The 21,605-nt window shown below is 34.5% G+C and overlaps 1 non-coding gene across 1 annotated transcript; it reads left to right on the forward strand.

The window, feature by feature from the left end:
- The first annotated feature begins 592 nt into the window (after nt 1–592).
- Nucleotides 593–723, forward strand: LOC132253873 (small nucleolar RNA snoR74). The gene has a single exon (XR_009465787.1). It is a non-coding gene; the product is annotated as a small nucleolar RNA snoR74 (small nucleolar RNA).
- Nucleotides 724–21,605: the final 20,882 nt, after the last annotated feature.

Consider the following 21,605-nt stretch of genomic DNA (forward strand, 5'->3'; position numbering starts at 1 on the left):
GGCAAACCCTAATCCTTGAAGTCCCACATTCGCCTCTTCTCTCAGCAAAATAATAGATCAACCTCTCTAGTGAGGCAGAAGCAGCATCAACCGCCATGGTATCACATTGTAGCTTATTTTCATTCTTCTTTTTCATCTTCTTCTGCTTCATATGTCTGAAACATCTTATTTTTTATGTATTGTTTTAGGTGAAGTACTCCAAATAGTCGAACAACCCCACTAAGTGTAAGCACCTTCCCATTTCATATTACTTTACGAGTCTCTCCGTCTGTTTAGTTGCTGAGAAAATGAAACCAAAGTTTTTGAATGTAGTGTTTGATAATTTCTCAACGAGCAAACAAGGCATTTTTTTTCTTGAAATATGAGGTTTTTGGAGATGAGATCTTTTGGATCTATTATGTTTTGCGTATGTGAAGTAGATTAATGGTTCTTTATTTTAGTTGCATTTATTTTTCTATTTTTAAGGACCGAAGAAAGCTCTCATTTTCATTATTTGATTTGATTTTTGTACCTTTTAATTTACTTCCACTGGCTTGATGAGCATTTGGATTTTTTTTTTTCCCTTAGATTGGTTTATTTGTCAAACCTGATGAAAAAAGCAAGGACCTGTTGCCTTTTGTGAATGGGTCTCTCGTAAACTTCAGGGAAATTAGTTGCATTGTTATTAGGTGAACCGCATGAGTATTGTTTGTGATTGAAGGTTCAGTAAATAATGGTACATTATGATGAATTTCATCAACTGATTGTTATTCTTAATTGTGTGTTCTACTTTATTTTTAGCAGTATTTGATTTTAAATTTCTTCCAAGTTTTAATGGTGTTCTCCTGGTATTCTTTATGGAAAAAATATTGGGTCTTTCTTTGTGATATTTGTTACTAAGGATCATTTCCAATTTGGTTACATTGTGATGATAATACAATTGTCTGCATTCTTCTGGTACGGTTTGATTTACATGGTGTTGCTAAACATCATTTATCTGAATACAAGTTTTTTATTGTTCCTATTATCTATGTTCAGTTTACGTGGGTTGGTTTGATCTTTACTTTGTTTTTTCCTATGCTTATATTTTTTTGATAGAAATATTAAAGTTTCCTTGCCTTTCTGCATATTATTAAATTATAAAATCTATAGTTAGATTTAGAATTTTATGGTAAATTTTTACTACCAAATTAAGGGAAACTAAAAAGTATCATTAGTTTTGTTTTTCCTTGATTGTAAAACCTGATGAAAAAAACATATTTATGTTACCTTTCTGAATGGGATTATTGTAAACTTAGGGGAAATCCTAACATTCTTCATGGCTAAACCTGTGTTCTTGGTGGTTAAAGATTCAACAAATGATGCTAAATTTGTTTCTCTGATAAATTGGTATGTAAAATTATTCTTATAATATTACAAAAAAAATCTTGAGGGGCTATTTTTTCCTTTTGCTGTTGTATCCATTTTTATCTGCATTTCCCTTTGCAAAATCATTATCCATTGCATAAATAGATGGTTTTGATATTTTCTCGTTAACTGATCTTTTGCGTTGATTGTTCAAATATAGGGAAAAACCCAAATTAAAAATAAGGAACAACATAAATCACCATAGCATGAACATGAGCATCATTAGAAATTCTTCAATTAACTATAATGTAAAATGTTGTAAACATTAACCCAAAAACCTAACTCCCATGGGTAATAAAAGAGGTAAGATGACAAAAAAAAAAAAACTTCAATATAACAGTGAGAACATGGCATGAAAGACAAGAAAGAACAATATCAAAATAGTGGCACATTGAGATGTTGTCAATATTTTAACATCTTTGAAAAGATTGCAATCGATAATATTTGTGCAATGCACCAACATAACATCTAGTAAAAGAACCCAAGAAATAATAACAAAGTTGTATATGGCAAAAGGAAAGTAGATAAAAATGATTGGGCATAGGAATGGATATCAGAAGCAAGTAAGAGAAGAGGCAGAAGAACCCTTGCCACAACCTCACTATAAGTACGAAGCATCAAGGGAGCGACTTGTGCTCTAATGTTCAATCTCAACCTCTCTTGGAATTGTTCAGCTCGCATTTGTTCATCTGCAACCACATTTGGAGCATATCTAGATAGTTGTGTAAACTTTGCTACATATTCAGTGACTATCATGTTCCTTTGAACCAAGTGTATAAATTCAGCTCTTTTTTGTCTTCTAAAGGCCTCTGGAAAGTAATTAGACAAAAACAGCTCCTCAAATTGCATCCAAACCATCTTAGTTACATCTTGAGTAGTCTTGATCATATCCCACCAGTTGTCTGCTTCATCCCTCAACATGAAGAAAGTTAAAGAAACTCTCCTTTCCTCAGGCATTGCCATTACATCCAGTATTTTCATTATTTCTTTCATCCAATTCTCGGCTTCAAGAAAATTAAGCCCACCCTGAAAGATTGGAGGAGTTAGTGCTTTAAATTCCTGAATTAGGCTCACGTTATGACATTCTAAACCAACAGTTGGATATATTGCAGCTCTTTCCCCAGTTACATTACCATGAGATAGTGGAGATGATCTAGTTGTTTGCCTAGGCCTTGTTGTTAATCGGTTCCTTGCTCTAGGCATTTTATCTTAGAAAGGTATACAAGGATTAGATTATCAATACATTACATTATAAGGGTTATTCATTAAATCTAGCATCCTTATACGATACAATTGAACCACTTATGTCACATATAATCATTTTGAAAACAAACCTAATACCAACAACACTATAATAATGGATTCTCAATGATTAGGAATTCAAACAAGCAACATGCTCATAGTTATCACAACTAGGCATACTCACACCAATACAACAAAAAATGTCATTAAACAACAAAAACACAAACCTAACATTCATCATTTAACCTTTCACCTTAGTATTGATATATCATACATAATAAAAGAGTGTAACAATAACAATGACTCCAGTACACCTATTTACTACCAAAAAGTGCTATTTTGTAGACCTAATTATAATGGTTTTAAGCACCTTTGAGTAGTAATCATATTCATTTAACCCAATTAATTCATTAAGGTCCTTAGTAATTGGTTTTAACCATTTTGTGGTAAGTTTACATGTTTTTATCAGCTTATGAATCAATTCAAGCATGCCAAATGATGGAGGAGCTACTTGGACAAGTTAAAGCAAGGATTTTGGAAGTTTACAGGCTTGAATTTCAAGTGGAAACACGAGCACAAACAAAGGGATAGCCATTTTGTAAGGCAAGGCAAAGTACCTTGCCAAAATGCAATTTTCGCAAGGTGAAAATGCACCTTGCCAAATTTGGCAAGGTGAATTTACTCATGATGCGAAAATATGGCACTTCGCATCATGAGTAATTCACCTTGCGAAAATTTCGCAAGGTGCCTTTTACCTTGCCAAATTTCCTCTGTTTCTCCACGCATGCACCACCGACTTCCCAAATATTTTTAGCTTGATATTTTCTCATGTAAATTCCTTTTGTAACCTTGTATTCAGCTGACATAAGGCTTTATCTTGTAATTTTGCTATATATAGAGGTGCACAACACCTCCAAAAGATATTGGGGGATCGATCCTCTATACATTAACTTAGAAATATATAAAGCTCTGTTTTTCTCTCTTCTCTTGTTCTTCCCCATTTCTATTTTCTTAGTAGCCAAACAGCCTCTGAGGGCTTTTCCTCAAAGGATGATTGGCTAAAACTTTTAGTTTCTCAAAGTATGGATGTTATGTGATGGCTTGGATGCAATCCCATGGAAATTTCTCGCACCTGGAAGGTAAGGTAGTCGTTTTTTATTAATGGTTCATTAATGCAAAGTTTGGTTTTTATTTCCTTTGGATAACTTCCAACGGCCAATACTTGATAAGCTTTTGGATTTCTATCCATTAGTTATCTCCTACGAGCTATTGGAAGGTGAGGTTTTCAATTCCAAGTTTTGCATTAATCCGTTAGAACCAATTTCAATGCCCATTGAAAGGTGAGTTTATCACCTGGAATGACTTTGAGTTGCCAATATTTGGTAAGCTTTTGGCTTTAGACCATTAGTTATCTCTTACGAGCCATTCAAAGGAAGTCTAAGGTGAATAACCATTGATGAAATTCACTACCATCTGTTTTTCCATTTTAAAGGATTAAAACTTGATTTGCTAAATCCATACCGGTTCGGGAAGCAAGCATCACCATAGTTGCAACCCTAACGCGAGGAGCCTATCCTGAGATTTCCAATTTGCATAAGAGCTAGAGCATAGCTATCCTATATTTGAGAAACTTGTTTTTACACCCTTTCATTTTAGTCTTTAATGTTAGCTTAGATTAGTTTAAATCTTTCTAAAACATTTACATCTTCTTTTAAAGCTAACATCCATAAGAAAATCACCTATTTTCCTAATTTGAATATCACTAGTGTTTGCGAAAACCCTTCCCAGTGAACGATCCTAGAACCACTATGCTATAGTAGCTTGGCTACTTAAATAATAGTATTTAAGGTATAAATTTTGTTGATACGCCTTTAAAGCTAAGCTACCATGAGTCGCATCAAATGGCGCCGTTGCCGGGGAAGGTGCCACAAGCACAGTGAAGCAACCATTAAGGGTAACTTGTGATCTTCATCACAAGTTTGGTGAGTTTTCTTATAATTTTTTTTAGTTTAGTTTTTATTTAGTTAAATTTTTTATTCTCTTTTCTTTTATTTTTGTTTTAATTTCAATTTGTGCATTCCTTGTTGGATTCGAGACCAAGAGGGAACCCTGGTACAAGTTGAAGAAAAAAGCCTTAATTGAATATCATTTTTTTTTAGAAATGGAAATCCACATGAAGATCAAAGCTCTCATTATGATCAAGAGAAAGACAAATTTGCACACTTATCCATGAGGGATCGGATTGAATTAGGGAAAAGGCAAGTTCAACAAAGCCAATGGGGTAGTAAGTATGCTTTGAATGAAGACATGAGCATGAAGGCAAAGCTAGCATCTATGGCTAGAAGGATAGAAGAGTTTGAATTGAGGAATGTACATACTGAAGCACAACCACAAGCCATGCCAACTTCATTTGAGTATATAAACCATCCCAACCTTACAAGCCAACCTCAACATCAACCGAAGGACAAATTCGCATACCTATCCATGAGGGATCGGATTGAATTAGGGAAAAGGCAAGTTCAACAAAGCCAATGGGGTAGTAAGTACGCTTTGAATGGAGATGATTCATATGAGCATACGGTAGGGGAGTGCCCTACCATTCCAACTGTGAGAGACATGTACGGTTACCAAAGCTCCTACACCTCAAGTTGGAATAACCATCCCAACCTTATAACCCAACCTCAACCTCAACCATCAATGAGTACATCTTCATTAGAGCAAGCCATTTTGAAGATAAGCAAAGTCATGGAGGACTTTGTAGGTGAGCAACAAAAGATCAACTCTCATCTTAATGAAAAGATTGATAATTTGGAGAGTTCAATAAATGTAAGAATGGAGGGGGTTTATAATGATCTATCACTAAGGATAGAAAAAGTTCAAGACTCCATTGAGAAGCTCACCAATCTTGACATAGCAAGGGGGAAAAGGAAGCTTCCTCCTCAACCCCACCATAACCTTCAAGGAACCAATGCAAAAAGATCAAGGAAAGTGTTGAAGATCGACACTTTGGTGGGGGATTCCTATGACAACTCTATGGACCAACCTTCCATTGAAAATCATAAGGTTCAAGATGATAAAGGGTAACCTAAACCCTTTAAAGCATCCACTTCTCCATGGAAGAGAAGAGAAACGAATTCCCTTGGACCAAATGGGAAGGATGCCAATTTTGTTTGGGATCCAGGGGGAATTCAGCATGAAGTGGGTGTGTGAGTGAGGATGAGCTAAATAGTTCATCTTCTTTTTGGGGTACATGCTATCAGCTTCATTTAAATTCCATGCTTTCTTTAAATTTATGCATGTTTTAGTTTGAATTCTTAGCTTTAATTTAGTTTTAATATGTTTTTAAGATGAGTTTTAAAGTGTTCATGCAAGTACGATGCTTGCAAAAATCGAAATGGAGGTGAAACAGAGGAAACAGGGGAGCCAAAATGCATAAGCAAAGCTCTCAGTGGAATTTCTCACCATGAACACACTCAATGCGAATTTTTCGCACAGTGACAGTGCATGGTGTGAAAAGGAATTTCTATACATTTTGGAAAGCCAAGCCTCCCAGGATACTATCTTCGCACCTCAATTACCAGTGCGAAAACTTTCGCACCTTGTTTATCTTGGTGCGAAATGATTTTCAAGCTAATTTCTAAAAACAAAGCTCTCGAGAAAGCCTTTTTCTTGAATTCCATGTTTTTCCAAGTTTAAAAATTCATGAATCCATTTCCAAACCTTTTGTTTTCAAATCCAAACCCAATTTCTTCCAAAAACAAACACCATTCTAAGCCAAAAATACTATTCACCTTCTTCCACAACGTCCATAGCCGCACACCACCATTCTTAATTCTCCACCCTTCACCAATTTTCTAGTTTTCTCCCATTAGAAACCTTCCCTTCATCCATTCTAAGCCTTAGGAACCCAATTTTAGAAATCCCATCCATCCAAAACTTTTTAAAAATCGAATTTCAAAACCATTCCATGCATGGTCGTCCACTTTGATTTTCATTTTCCATCATTTAATTTTGTTTTTCATCATTTAAAAACTACCCAAACACCTTAGGAATCTTGTTTAGAGCCTAACCATACCTTTTAAAAAAAAAAACCATTTTTGAATTTTTTCCCCTGTTTTAGCCAAAAATCTCCAATTTTAACACCCCTGCAAGCTACATTCAAATGTCATTGCAACTTATATGAGTATACCATCATGGCATGGACCCTTTGAGCCTTGTCCTCAGCTGCTCAAAGTGGGGCCCACTCATCATTTTTGTAAATATTTAGTATAAATTCCTCTCTCATCCAATTTTTGAATTTTGAAACAGGTGGTTCAACCTTCTCAACTCCAAGTCCACATCACATAAGGTACCACTTCCTTCCTCCTTATTTTCGATTCAAACATTGAGGACAATGTTCATCTCGGTTGGGGGGAGAGATGAGGAAGTAAGTATTAGTTTAAATTTTTATCATACTTAGTTAAATTAGCTACTTTTTGTTTAAATTTTAAAATTTTTGCTTTAAACTCCATGGATATTAAGGATTAACTCTCAAAATTAAATAAGAGAAGTCGAGTTTCAACTTGATTACATGAGTCTTAGAGTTTGTATTATGCTCTTCTAAAAGTTGATGAATTGTTGAAACTCCCATTGCATGCAAACTTATCTCTTCCACCTTAAGCTATTCGCACACACATACATTAGATTCCGGTTATAAGATGTGAAACTGTCTCACCCTCTAAGCTTGAGAAATCATAATTTGACACCTTTAACCTCTCTTTAATAGTGTTGGGACACCTCATAAAGACCAATGAGTCTTTGAAAAAATAGAAAAAGAAAAAGAAAAAGAAAAAGAAAAAAAAAATAGAATAAACTTCTTTGCTTGCCTTGAAACCTGAGCATGGTCCGAAGGGGTGGCGAAAGCCTTTAAAGCTTGGTGCCCTAAGCCTTTATTAGTTGGGAGTCACCGATCCTCTGCTTGTTACATGGGTGAATTGGTTAAGTTTAGTAAGTGAAAAGAATTGTGAATAAGAGGTGCGTTCCTAGCCTATCAAGAGATGGTTAATTTTGCTAAGCTTAAAGAAAGACTTAGGTTGGGGGGAGATGATAGTTATCCATACTATACTTGGAAGCTAATCACATTAACACTTAGCTTTTAGTGGAAGAATTTGATTTGGATCTTTTGAGAGTGGAAATTCTTTTGATGCTTAAACTTGCATAATATCCATTCTTTGTACTCTATGATCAAGTGAATGCTTTGACAACTCTTATTATAGGTTGAGTTTCACATATTTATTGATCCATGGATGTCCATCATGCCACTCATATCATTTTTTGGAGTGATTTGCTTGATCCCTTTTATGTATATTATTATAGTTTACTTAGTTTTTATCTCCTCCATTGCTAAGGGACTAGCAATGAGTCGGTTGGGGGGTGTGATTACTACCAAAAAGTGTTATTTTGTAGACCTAATTATAATGGTTTTAAGCACCTTTGAGTGGTAATCATATTCATTTAACCCAATTAATTCATTAAGGTCCTTAGTAATTGGTTTTAACCATTTTGTGACAAGTTTACATGTTTTTATCAGCTTATGAATCAATTCAAGCATGCCAAATGATGGAGGAGCTACTTGGACAAGTTAAAGCAAGGATTTTGGAAGTTTACAGACTTGAATTTCAAGTGGAAACACGAGCACAAACAAAGGGATAGCCATTTCGCAAGGCAAGGCAAAGTACCTTGCCAAAATGCAATTTTCGCAAGGTGAATTTACTCATGATGCGAAAATATGGCACTTCGCATCATGAGTAATTCACCTTGCGAAAATTTCGCAAGGTGCCTTTTACCTTGCCAAATTTCCTCTGTTTCTCCACGCACGCACCACCGACTTCCCAGATATTTTTAGCTTGATATTTTCTCGTGTAAATTCCTTTTGTAACCTTGTATTCAGCCGACATAAGGCTTTATCTTGTAATTTTGCTATATAGAAAGGTGCACAACACCTCCAAAAGATATTGGGGGATCGATCCTCTGTACATTAACTTAGAAATATATAAAGCTCTGTTTTTCTCTCTTCTCTTGTTCTTCCCCATTTCTATTTTCTTAGTAGCCAAACAGCCTCTGAGGGCTTTTCCTCAAAGGATGATTGGCTAAAACTTTTAGTTTCTCAAAGTATGGATGTTATGTGATGGCTTGGATGCAATCTCATGGAAATTTCTCGCACCTGGAAGGTAAGGTAGTCGATTTTCATTAATGGTTCATTAATGCAAAGTTTGGTTTTTATTTCCTTTGGACAACTTCCAACGGCCAATACTTGATAAGCTTTTGGATTTCTATCCATTAGTTATCTCCTACGAGCTATTGGAAGGTGAGGTTTTCAATTCCAAGTTTTGCATTAATCCGTTAGAACCAATTTCAATGCCCATTGAAAGGTGAGTTTATCACCTGGAATGACTTTGAGTTGCCAATATTTGGTAAGCTTTTGGCTTTAGACCATTAGTTATCTCTTACGAGCCATTCAAAGGAAGTCTAAGGTGAATAACCATTGATGAAATTCACTACCATCTGTTTTGCCATTTTAAAGGATTAAAACTTGATTTGCTAAATCCATACCGGTTCGGGAAGCAAGCATCACCATAGTTGCAACCCTAACGCGAGGAGCCTATCTTGAGATTTCCAATTTGCATAAAAGCCAAAGCATAGCTATCCTATCTTTGAGAAACTTGTTTTTACACCCTTTCATTTTAGTCTTTAATGTTAGCTTAGATTAGTTTAAATCTTTCTAAAACATTTACATCTTCTTTTAAAGCTAACATCCATAAGAAAATCACCTATTTTCCTAATTTGAATATCACTAGTGTTTGCGAAAACCCTTCCCAGTGAACGATCCTAGAACCACTATGCTATAGTAGCTTGGCTACTTTAGTAATAGTATTTAAGGTATAAATTTTGTTGATACGCCTTTAAAGCTAAGCTACCATGAGTCGCATCAGCTCCCCACCTATTGTCCACAATAGGCATCTAATCTCTTATGCTCTGATACCAAGCTGTCACACCTCAGGTTTTTTTTTTTTTTTTTTCAAACTTAACAATTGATACTCAAATATAATATAAGTGCTCTCAAAGATATGGGGATACAAAAATTTAAATGTTGAGTTCCTGCTTGATTTTGTGCAAAAAGAGAATATGCAAAACCTATTATAAAGAGTACATCTTTCATTAAACTTCGTAACTATTAGTTAAAAAAATATGTTTCGTTTCACAAAAGAAACTTGTACTACATTAATTTACATATACCAAAACCCCATGGTTCACTACAGGTAGCCCATACTACAAGTGTACCTGACAAATATATATATTACGTCATTCCTACAAAAAGATTCAGTCTTTAATACAAAGGCAAAGCCTCAAAACACTTTCAATGCGAGCAAACAACATCCAATCACAATAAAGAAATGTTCAAGCATTATTTCCTGCATAGGTCTTCTGACCTACATCTAAAGGTGGAAGGGATAGGGTGAGTTCACAACTTAATAGGAAAGTTTATAACCATCCTAAGCATACCCTTAAAAACCTTGAATTAAACATGTAATAGCATGCATGATAAACATTCTATAACCATTAATAAATATGCAATCATGTCAAATATGTATGCATGTGTTTATTGGTTTCATCTTTGCTTTTTCTCGTCCATCCTTTCACAATCGATAAACTGCTCACCCCAACCAATCTATATATCAGATATAATGCTCCACAAGATACTCAGTCAATATAATAATGACTATTTTGGGACATCACCCAAGGACAAGTCATACCTTGTGTCTTTTAGGACTCATACCCAAGGGAAAGTCATACCCTGTGTCTTTTGGGACTCATACCCAAGGGTAGGACCAACCCGTGTCTTTAGGGACTAAAACCCAAGGGTAGGACCAACCCCATACACCCACTTCGGAGTGTCTTCCTCGAGGGCTTTAGGGACTTTCACCCAAGGACCCACGGTCCCACATAAACAATATATCAAAGGATAATGCTTGTAGCATCACATAAACACTTCCCACCAATCAATTCTCTGAATATCATCTGTGATTATTCCATATCCTTTTTGCAATGCAACCACACCATGAACCATTTCCACAACACAGAACCATGAATCTTCATACCAATGTACATTCCAATCTCAATGTAACATTTCAACACAATAAACCAAGATGCAATGACACATTAAAACATTTTATGAAATCATAGAAATGACATGAAATTTCCAATACATGTTTCAAGGAAAGAAATCAGATACACCATGGGATAGCATAAAATTCCCTACCTTACACGGACTTTCCCTCTGTGATTCTTCTATGTAGGCGATCTTTACCTATTACAAGGAATTGAAATGAAACACCTAATTTAGACTTCCAAACGATGAAAATTTAAACAACTTACTGTTACTAATTTTTTTTTAATTATAATATTCTCTAATCTACATGCCTACAGGTTTTCAAATCAAATTTGAATTGAATTAAACAATATTTACAATGCATATTAATATTCCCTAATTAATTACTAAACACTAATTGTTTTGATTTTTCTTAAAGCCTAACCCATTAACAAATCCCAAGTGTCCAAATAACCTAATTAATCACATGTTTACTAATCTATTTTTCAATTAAACCAAATTAAACAAAGATTTATGCTGATCTTACCATTAATAAAATATTTAAGCTAAAATACTTTAATCCTTAATTAATTGTGATTTTTAACTAAAACATGTTTATAGCTAATTACAATCAACTTTTACACAAATTTTACCATTAATTTGTTTCAGCATACCATTAAGAACCAAAATAAACCGAAATTATTAAATTAAACAACTTGCTTACCTCAAATCTACACTTTCTCTCTCTAGATCCTCTCTCTAACCCAAGCTGTTGCAGGTAAAATGGTGCAAAACAAGCTACAGACCCTTATGTAGGGCTCTCCATGCAGCCAAGTAGGAGGTGGCAGCCATGTCTACCACCAACCCACCTAGGTAGGAGGTGGTAGGCCACTTGGCTGCCACTAACTCCAACTTCCCAATTTTGCACTTTAGTCCTTCAACTTATCAAAAATTAAAGTCATAATTAACCATTAGTCCTTTAGGTTTTCATAACTATAATCAACCCCTAAGAACCTAATAAGCATGGTTAAGTCATTAACTAATCTCATTTAACCTTAATCAAAGTTTAATTCATAATTAAATAGGATTAACACTAAACTAGTTTAACATCTAATTAGCATGTTTAAAGTTAAGTACTAAGATAATCATTATTGCCTATTTAATTTGTTGGTGCTAGGTATTACGGCTAAGATAAAAATATTTCAAGGACTTATAACCTACAAGCAGTGACACCAACAATATCACCCCGCTTCACACCAGGATGGAACCTAGAAAATTCAGCCTCATCGATATCTATGCTCCCGCATCAATGAAACACATAGTTTGTTAGTGCTTTTCATGAAGGCAAAATCCAAAAGAAAACGCATAATTGAATCTACTCAGAAAACCCACAGATACTATTATTTTAAACAAAAGCTATACACATATTGAAGCATGAGTTACACAACTAAAAAAATATCCTAAAGTGACAAGAACTTTTATTATATCTCAAGCTCCTGCACATGGAGCACGCACATATACTACTAAACACAGATGATAACTCTCAACAAGCATAAACAAAACTAACACAGGTCATCTTAAACTCCTAAACACTTGAGGGGTTAGTTAGCAGGTGGAAATGGGGGGAATTGAGATGTCGTGCAAGGCCGATTGCGTTTGTGTGTGTAGGAAACAAGTTCATGTCTCTAAGTCACCTTTCATATTTTATTTTATTTTTAATAGGTAAATACATAGAAAACTTTATAAATAAAAACAGGAAAGGGTGTCTAAAGGCCAACCCAAAGGATACAGAGAGTATACAAGAGGAGCATAAAGGCAAGAATAAAAAAGAAGAGGGGATAGAAAAAAACTCACCAACCCTCATCTAGAACCTAACCAATCAAAAAAGTTGATTAAAGATAAAGGTTCTTCATCTATACATGACTTAGACCAAGACCAAAGATTACATACAAAAGAATTTTCACCCTTTGAATCGAAAGATCCTCATTTTCAAAAGCAACCCTATTTCTTTCCTTCCAAGCCAACCAAAATATACATAATGGAGCTACCATCCAAGCCTTTCTACACTTCTTACCCACAAAGGAACCATGTCATCCTAGGAGGGTATCCCTAGTCAAAAGCAGAAGGACCCACATCACACCAAACAACACAAATAACAACTCCCCCAAAACCCTTGTCTTGGTACAATGGCTTATAATATGATTAATAAGCTCCTCTTCAACACAACAAAGGAAACATCTATTACTTATGGGCCACCCCCTCCTTTTGAGTCATCTTTAATATTGAAATTTAGAATGCCAATTTGAAGAAGAACATATAGTTGAATACCAACTTAGCATAAAGTATGGAATAGTGATTGAGCTTACTACTATAGATAACAGACCAATAATAGAATAGATACAGACCCTTCTAAACTCTATAGAACCCATCAAGAAATTCAAGAAGATGTTCAAGTATAACAAAGAAAGAGAAAAACACACACAAATAAAAAAAAAGTTCATATTAAATAAGTCACCACACAAACCATAATGGAAGCTAGCTTTTGATCTGAATATCATTTTTTTTATTTTGGTGAGAGCTTTTGATCTGAATATCAAGGTTTTAGACAAGAAAATACTAACAAAAACCCCTATTGAAACATAAATATAAGAAAGAGCATGGATATGTAAATAAGAAGAAATAATAATCATTAGATACCTGGCATCAGCCATAACTTGAACTTTAGCACCATCACCATGCAAATCATTAAAAAAAAAAAAAAATTAAAGAGGACAACCGTTTTCTCATTATTTGCCCTTGTATAAGAGGAATATTATAGAGATTAGCATAAAGAAATGCAAAATTACAATAGGTACAACACTAAATATGTAGAACCCCCAAATTTCCAGTAACAGTCAATGATATTATGGCAACCTTAAGGTGATCCCCAATGCTTAAGGTTCCATATTTCTTTACGTATTCAAGGATGGATAGTGTAACGAAGAATTTGTGAGGATATGGATTTTTTTCCAGTAGCCTTTTGAGCTGCAAGATATTTCACCCTATTTACAAAGTATTGCTGCACAAGAAATCAAGCAAAAAGAGCAACAATTATTTTGGAAGGTTTTGAATTTGGTTTTCATATTGGCATAGTTTTTGAATTTGGGTTGTTGTTGTTTCATTATTCATGAAATTGTTGAGATACTCTACTTAGAAGTAGTGACTGCCATATCGAGATCAGAAAACCGATTGGGAATGCTCAGAGCTTCTGCAAGGGTGATATTATTTATGTTGGCATTGCCAGATTGGAAAAGATTTGGGGAAAGATCCTTGTCCCAACACCGTTGTGGTCCAAAGGAAAAACCAAGACTAAAGAGCCACGGGGAGCAGAACCCCCCAATCCCTCAGAGTCTTCTTTGTCTACAAAGTTAGAAGATTTGCACAGTTTCACCTTCCCCTCTTATTGAATAGTTACCTTAAGTGAAAACCTTTGTTGATTGTCCGCAACTCCATTTGTCGATCCCCCAGAACAACTTCGGAACCCTAAAGGACAACTAGAAGTGGGAGGACTCAAGCTGAACCTTCATGCCTTCTATGATCCCACTTCGAAAGTAATGTCCCATGGTGGAACATTAAATGCTGATATTGGGACTTCTTGTAATAAAGGCTCGCTTCGTCTTCGAATCCCTTGTCGATATCTAGAAGTTGGAGAACTGAGACTAGTCCACAACTTCTTTGAACCAAAATTTGGCATGAAACCCCCTAGCGGAGAAGAAGAGTCCTCTAAGACCATCTTCCCCTTTGCGATTGAAACATGCACAGAGGATTCTTTTTTCCATAAAGAGTCCTTCCCAGATTTGGACTGAATTCCAACCAATTCTTGGCCCAAAATCGTCAACAGGATTTTTAATTTATTTCCTCTCTCCCAACCCATTTTTGCTTCCACCAAGGGCCTGGGTTCTTGAGAAAAATGGGTCGTTCCCTCTTGCACCGTATTAGAGGCCCGACACCAATCCTCAAATCTTGAGTGGGCCTTACCCTTTCCGGAACAATCTTCACCAAACAGTTTTGGCTGAAAGAACCCATTTCCCTCTTTATTTGAATTCAAATTAAAAGGAGAGGAAGGTTGGATATAGTTGTTCCCCATAGCCGCACTCCTCTTGCCACGTGTCCCATCAGAAGCATCCTCAGCCTTTTGACTTTCTACTCCACCTTGAATTCCATCAACAACCCCATTAAGAGACCAACATTTAGCCATTGGATTAGCCTTCTCATCCAGCATTCTGCCACTTGTCCACGAGTGAGACTCAAAACCTCCCTGAGTTGACTCACCCATTCCTCTAACCTGCCTTTCGTCTTTAGCTCCAACCACTACAACCGAGATTGTAAAAACCCATCATCCATCTATCACCTCAATCAAGGCAGGAAGAACTATACGTGCCTTCATTAATATTCTCACCCTTGCCTTAGAAAGATCAAACAATTTCACTGTTCGCCAATCAATCTCAATCACCATCCCCCACCGACCCATAATTTTCTTCAAATGTACCTCAAACCATAAATGGAAGGGCAAACCTCGCAATTCAATCCATCATCCTCTTAACTTCCCGACTTCTGTGTTTTCCCTTGGCAACCACCTTCTCAAATGGACTGTGTACCCTCCCTTAACCTTGAGAAACCTTAACTCTTGAAGAGAGGAGGCTTCCTCAACTGTTTCTACAAAAAATAAACCTTTTCCGACAAAAAAAAGGGACGATGGTCACCACGCCTTTCTGCCCTAAGAATCTTACCAGAGCATGACCAACCTCAACCTAATTAACAAAAGATGCAAGACATTCACAAACCATACCTCTCGCTCATATCCTGATTGGAACAAAGTCTCCTCTCCTTGTCCTTCCTCTTTGACTACACTCACAAAGGACCGATGCATAGAATCCACGTGTTTGTATTTTATGCTTTCATCCCTTCCCTGCACTGCCTTTCATTTTCAACTATATTCGAGGAAGGGACCACTAGCATTGAAGAAATAGCACTCTCATCCCCTACCTTGCTCGCCCTCAGGGATTACCAAGAAAGTTGGCTTTCTTTTGGAGGCAAACTCCGAAAGTCTGATAAACCTACCATGGTTGTTGAAGCATGCCTCCATTAAGTGAACTCTAGACTTTCCTCTGTATTTTCTATTGAAACCCATATGACTGTTTGGCTCAATAGCCTTCGCTAAATGTTCGATCAACCAGCCAACCTCTTCTTTCTCAAGGCCTAAGGCGAAAACAAAGCCTTTATTATGCTTTGTAATCGAACACCAAGTACCACCAGACTCACCTTCACGCCTAACTAGGAAAGTCTTCCTTTCCATAGAGAACCTCAACGTCCTCATTGATAACTGATTATATCTTAATCACAAAAATTTTTAATCCATCAAAATCCAAAATGAAACTCTCAAATTCAATAGGGAGCAACTTTCAAGGTTCCAAGTTTCAAGCATGGGAATAGGAATCCTCCTTATTTTCATCTACCAAATTTTTAGAAAGTATTTTAGGAGGCTTGTGATACATCCCGTGTGGGGATTGGAGCAATTCTTAGCCAAGAATGACACTTTTTGGCTTTTTTTTATATATAATAATATTATATTAACAAGTGCCAAAAAACAATGCATCCAGGTATACAAGATGTATGCAAAGAGCATTATAAGATCAACAAAAACTTTCTTAACAAGAACCTAGCCAATCAAAAAAAATATAATGAAGGCTTTAAGCCTTCATCTATGTACAACTTTACCCACCAAAAAAACAAAGTTACTTATGAAAAGACTTTTAAGAATCTGGACTAACTACTCATTTTCAAACAACCTTCAGTTCCTCTCTTTCCAAACTACCTAAACAATGCATAATAGAGCAATCCTCCAAACCTTCATTCATCTTCTTCATACGAAGGAGTCATGCCAATGTAAAAGAGTCTCTTTGAATATGGCAAATAGAACCTAGGTAATGCCAAACAAAGAGGAGAAACTGCTAAAGAACTCTTTTCTTAACATAATGTAGTAAAATGTGATCAATTGATTCTTCTCCGACTTAATAGAAGAAGTATCTATTAACCAACATCTAGCCTCTTTTCAGAAGCTAATCAAAAGTCAATACCTTTCCCTAGCAAGCTTCCCACATAGAAAAGCTTACTTTAAATGGAACCTATGGATTCCAAATTGCCTTCATTGAAAGAGTGACAGAATTCCCTAACTTCAAGGTAGCATATAGAGATTTCACGGATAAGAAACACCCCATGGCTTTCTTTAGTGAGAAACTTAAGGAGACAAAGAATAAATATTCTACATATGAATTAAATTTTATGCAATGGAGTAAACAATTCAACATTGGCAGCATTATCATAGTTATGGAGAGTTTGTTTAAAGAAGAAATACTCTACATATAAATTGAGTTTTATGCAATGGTGCAACCAATTCGACATTGGTAGCATTATCATAGTTATTGAGAGTTTGTTTTATACTCTAATCATAAAGCCTTATGATACCTTAACCCCCAAAATAAATTTAATAGTTGACAAGAAAAATGGAGTAGATTTCTTCAATTATTTGCCCTCCACTTAAGGCATTATGCTAAAGTTGAAATAAAATAGCTAATGCTATTAGTAAAAAGACTTTCTTTTGGAAAACAACCACTATGATTAAATTCGAGGAACTAAAGTTGTCAATCATAGCCTTGGTAATCTCTTAAGATGTCTAGTGCAAGACTAACTGAAAAGTTGGAGCATTTTACCACAAGCTGAATTTGCTTCTAATAGTGCTACTAACATCACTACCATGGATATACTCCTTTGAGGTTGCAATTCACTTAAATCCTAAACAACCTGTTGATCTTGTACCATTGCCTAAGCTCATTTCGCATCAACAAGGAAGGTGGTTCTTTTGCCCAACATATCCATAATATATATGAAGAGGTGTGAGAAAATATTAAGACTAGCAATGAAAACTAGAAAGAGGTAGCAGATGTGCATTGAAGGTTTGTTTAGTTTAAAGAAGTGATCTAGTAATGATTTGTTTACATTCAGACAAATTTCAGTCTGGCACATATCAAAAGCTTCACTTAAAGAAAGGTTGGTCCATTCCAAGTGATAAAACGCTTAGGTGAAAATGCTTATTTGCTAGAGCTAGTATTAGAATTGTGTTTCAATCCAATATTTAACATGGAAGATTTGTTTACCATCATAGGCATCAAGACAAGGTGAGTGAGGACATTGATATTCAACTACCACCTCACTATAAACTGAGTAACGAGATTAAGTATGTCCTTGAACGTCAAATTAAGATACCATATGAGGTTCAATCTAATTTTATTCTTTATTCCTTTAGACTCTTATCATTGTGGTGTTATCCTACGTTGTATCTAACTTAATTCAATTTTCCTTTGGACTCTTATCTAAATTTATTCTATGTTCCATTGGCTTCTCATTATTGGGACACCATCCTAGGTGTAATCTACATTCATTATTCATTCTTTTGGATCCTTATCATTAGGACATTATCCTAGGTCCTATCTAAGTTAGTTATTTGTTCCTTTGGTTTCCTATCATTGGGATATCGTCGTAGGTTCAATCTAAATTTATTCTTTGTTCCTTTGGACTCTTATCTTTGGGACGTCATCCTAGGTTCTATCTAAGCTTATTATTTGTCCCTTCGGTTTCTAATCATTGGGACACCATCCTAGGTGCAATTTGAGTTTATTCTTTGATCCTTAGGACTCTTATCATTAGGATGTCATCTTAGGTTCTAGTTAAGTTTATTATTTGTTGCTTTTTTTTCTTTCTAATCATTGGGATACCATCCTAGGTTCAATATAAGTTTATTCTTTGTTCCTTTGAACTCTTATCATTGGGACACCACCTAAGGTTCTATCTAAATTTATTATTTATTCCTTTGGTTTCTTATCATTGGAACACCATCCTAGGTTAAATCTAAGTTTATTCTTTGTTCCTTTTAGAGTTTTTTCATTAAGATGTGATCCTAAGTTCTATCTAAGTTGATTATTTGTTCCTTTCATTTCTTATCATTGGGACACCATCCTAGGTTGAATATAAGTTTATTCTTTATTCTTTTGGACTCTTATTATTGGGACCCTATCCTAGGTTTTATGTTAGTTTATTCTATATTCCTTTGGTTACTCATCATTGGGACACAATCCTAGGTTCTAACTAAGTTTATTTTTTGTTCCTTTACTTACTAATCATTGGGAAACCATCATAGGTCCAATCTAAATTCATTCTTTGTTCTTTTGGACTCTTATCATTTGGATGTCATCCTAGGCTATATTCTTTGTATATTATTTGTTCATTTGGTTTCTAATAATTAGGACACCATCCTAGGTTAAATCTAAGTTCATTGTTTCTTTAAACTCTTATCATTGAGACGACATCTTAGGTTCTATCTAAGTTTATTCTTTGTTCCTTTGGTTTCTCATTTATTTAAGTTTATTCTTTGTTTCTTTGGACTCTTATCAAATATATATATATATATATATATATATATATATATAAGTTTATTATTTGTTCCTTTTGTTTGTAATTATTAGGACATCATCCTAGGTTTAATATAATTTTATTCTTTGTTCCATTGGACTCTTATCATTTGGACACCATTCTACATTTTATCAATTTTAGCTAATATTTATTTTGACTAATCCTAGTAATAAATTTATTTATGAGACATATATCATAAATGTATAAGATAATTTTAAAAATATTTATTTATGAGACATATATCATAGATGTATAAGATAATTAATAAATATTTATTATAAAATATAAGTTGTGAAAGATTCATGGTTGTGTAATGCTCTTTCGAAAGTATATGAGGTAAAAGAGATTTGTAACTAAAAATAAGTAAATTATTTTGATTTAATAATTAAAAAGTTATTTTTGATATTAATTTATGTTATTAAATTATTTTATCAAACACATCTAATTTATTCATCAATTTAAATTTAAATCATTAAATCATTAAATTGATTTATTGAATATCTTCTAACTATTGAGTGGATGAAGTGACAAGGAAAGCTAAGGAAGTGTTTTGTAAAACTTAATATTTATTACTTGATAATTTAAGTTGACTTTAAGTTAAATTATACTTAAGTTATTGACTTAAAACTTATTATTTAATTCTTACTTTAAGTATTAAAATGTTTGATAAAATTAACTTTAATCTTATTCTTAATCATCAAATTGACATATAACCTCATAAATTATAATTATAGCAAAGAAGGTTGAGTAATAGTCGAGTTTGTAAAATAGAAAAAACAATCATAGAGATAATTAGAATAAATGAGGGGAAGAAAAAGTAAAATGAAGATGTTAACTTAAGAATATGTTAATTGTTTTTACTTATTACTTAAAGTTACCTTTAACTTGAAGTCACATCATTAAGTTATTTTATTAAGCATATTTAATTTACTTAATGACTTAAATTTAAGTTATTAAGTTGGTTTACCTATAAAATGACAAGGAAGCTAAGCTTGGGGAACACTCGTAAAAAACCTAGTATGGGTCAACCGAAAATGATAACCCTTTTGATTTGTTTATCCGAGAGATAAGCCTACCTTTTTAAAGTCACTAAAAACTTTCTTACATGTCCAAGCAATTTTATCAAAATAGTTTGTGAATTAAACAAATGGATATAAATACATTGTTGCTTCCTCTAATTCACATTTTAGCTACCACTAAAAGTTACCTATGTTTAATGAAACTTTGTAATATCGAAATTCTCCTCTAAAATTATGAATTTAACTTCAAAAACCTATCTCAATTAAAGTCTTAAAATGCGTTTGGTAGTGATTTTATGAAGTGTTTCTAGTCTTTTTTAAGCTTGAAAGATAAAAAATTTGAAGTGTTAAAAAAATTAGAAACACTTCCTAAAATAACTGCCAAACACACTTACTCTAAGATGATTTCTAAAATTCTCAGATATTAGAATGGGCCAAGAATTCCAGATTCTTGGCTTTAACATGTTTTTAATTTCAAGCTTCATTTTCAAAAATATGATTTATTTTCGGTTGAAGAAGCTAACTGCAAATGGACTTTTTTTTTCTTTCCTTCATCCAAGTAACCATGTGGTAAAAAATTCAGCCAAGATACCAGCTTAGGCAACACAAAAAAAGGTGTTGATGAGAAATGATGGGAACTCGTGGATCATTTATAGCAGCATTCTGTTAATGCTTAGCATCAATCCTTCATTCTCTACTCTCAATCTCTCTCTCTCTCTCTCGCATCCCTCATCATCAAGTTGCCCTGCTCACCAACTGGTCCAACTGATCGAGGTCAGAATCCTCATATTGTGTTTGAATCAATGTTATCAAAATTAAACTAGAGCAGTCAGACACTGCTAATTGAGTTCATTTTCATTCTGGGCTAGGGTTAAAATTTGACCTTTCATGGTTAGAATTTGGGACAGATAAATAGGATGAATTTCCACCAAAAGACTCTTATATGATTGCAGTTGTTACAATGAATTGAGATTCAACAAATTACAACATCGGGTTGCTCTTCCATTGCAATCTCCTACAGCTACTAGGAACTGAACGTACACCTCAAATTACAATTACTAGGAACATCCAAATTCCTTTGCATTCTCTTTCTTATATAACACTAACATTCTGAGGCAACTACCAATATTATCTCATCAAGGGTTTATGGTAGAAAAAGATAAAACAAATCCTCACCAAGAAACGGTCAGTTGCAACAACAAATTATCTGAAAATTTTGTCGAATAATTGGCGGTTCTCTTCCATCCAAGAAAGCACCTACAGTGCCTCTGAAACATGAGAAATACTGAAATCATTCCACCACTCTTGACAATATGGTCATTAAT

This window comes from Vitis vinifera, chromosome 5 (genome assembly GCF_030704535.1).
Source record: "Vitis vinifera cultivar Pinot Noir 40024 chromosome 5, ASM3070453v1".
Lineage (NCBI taxonomy): Eukaryota > Viridiplantae > Streptophyta > Magnoliopsida > Vitales > Vitaceae > Vitis > Vitis vinifera.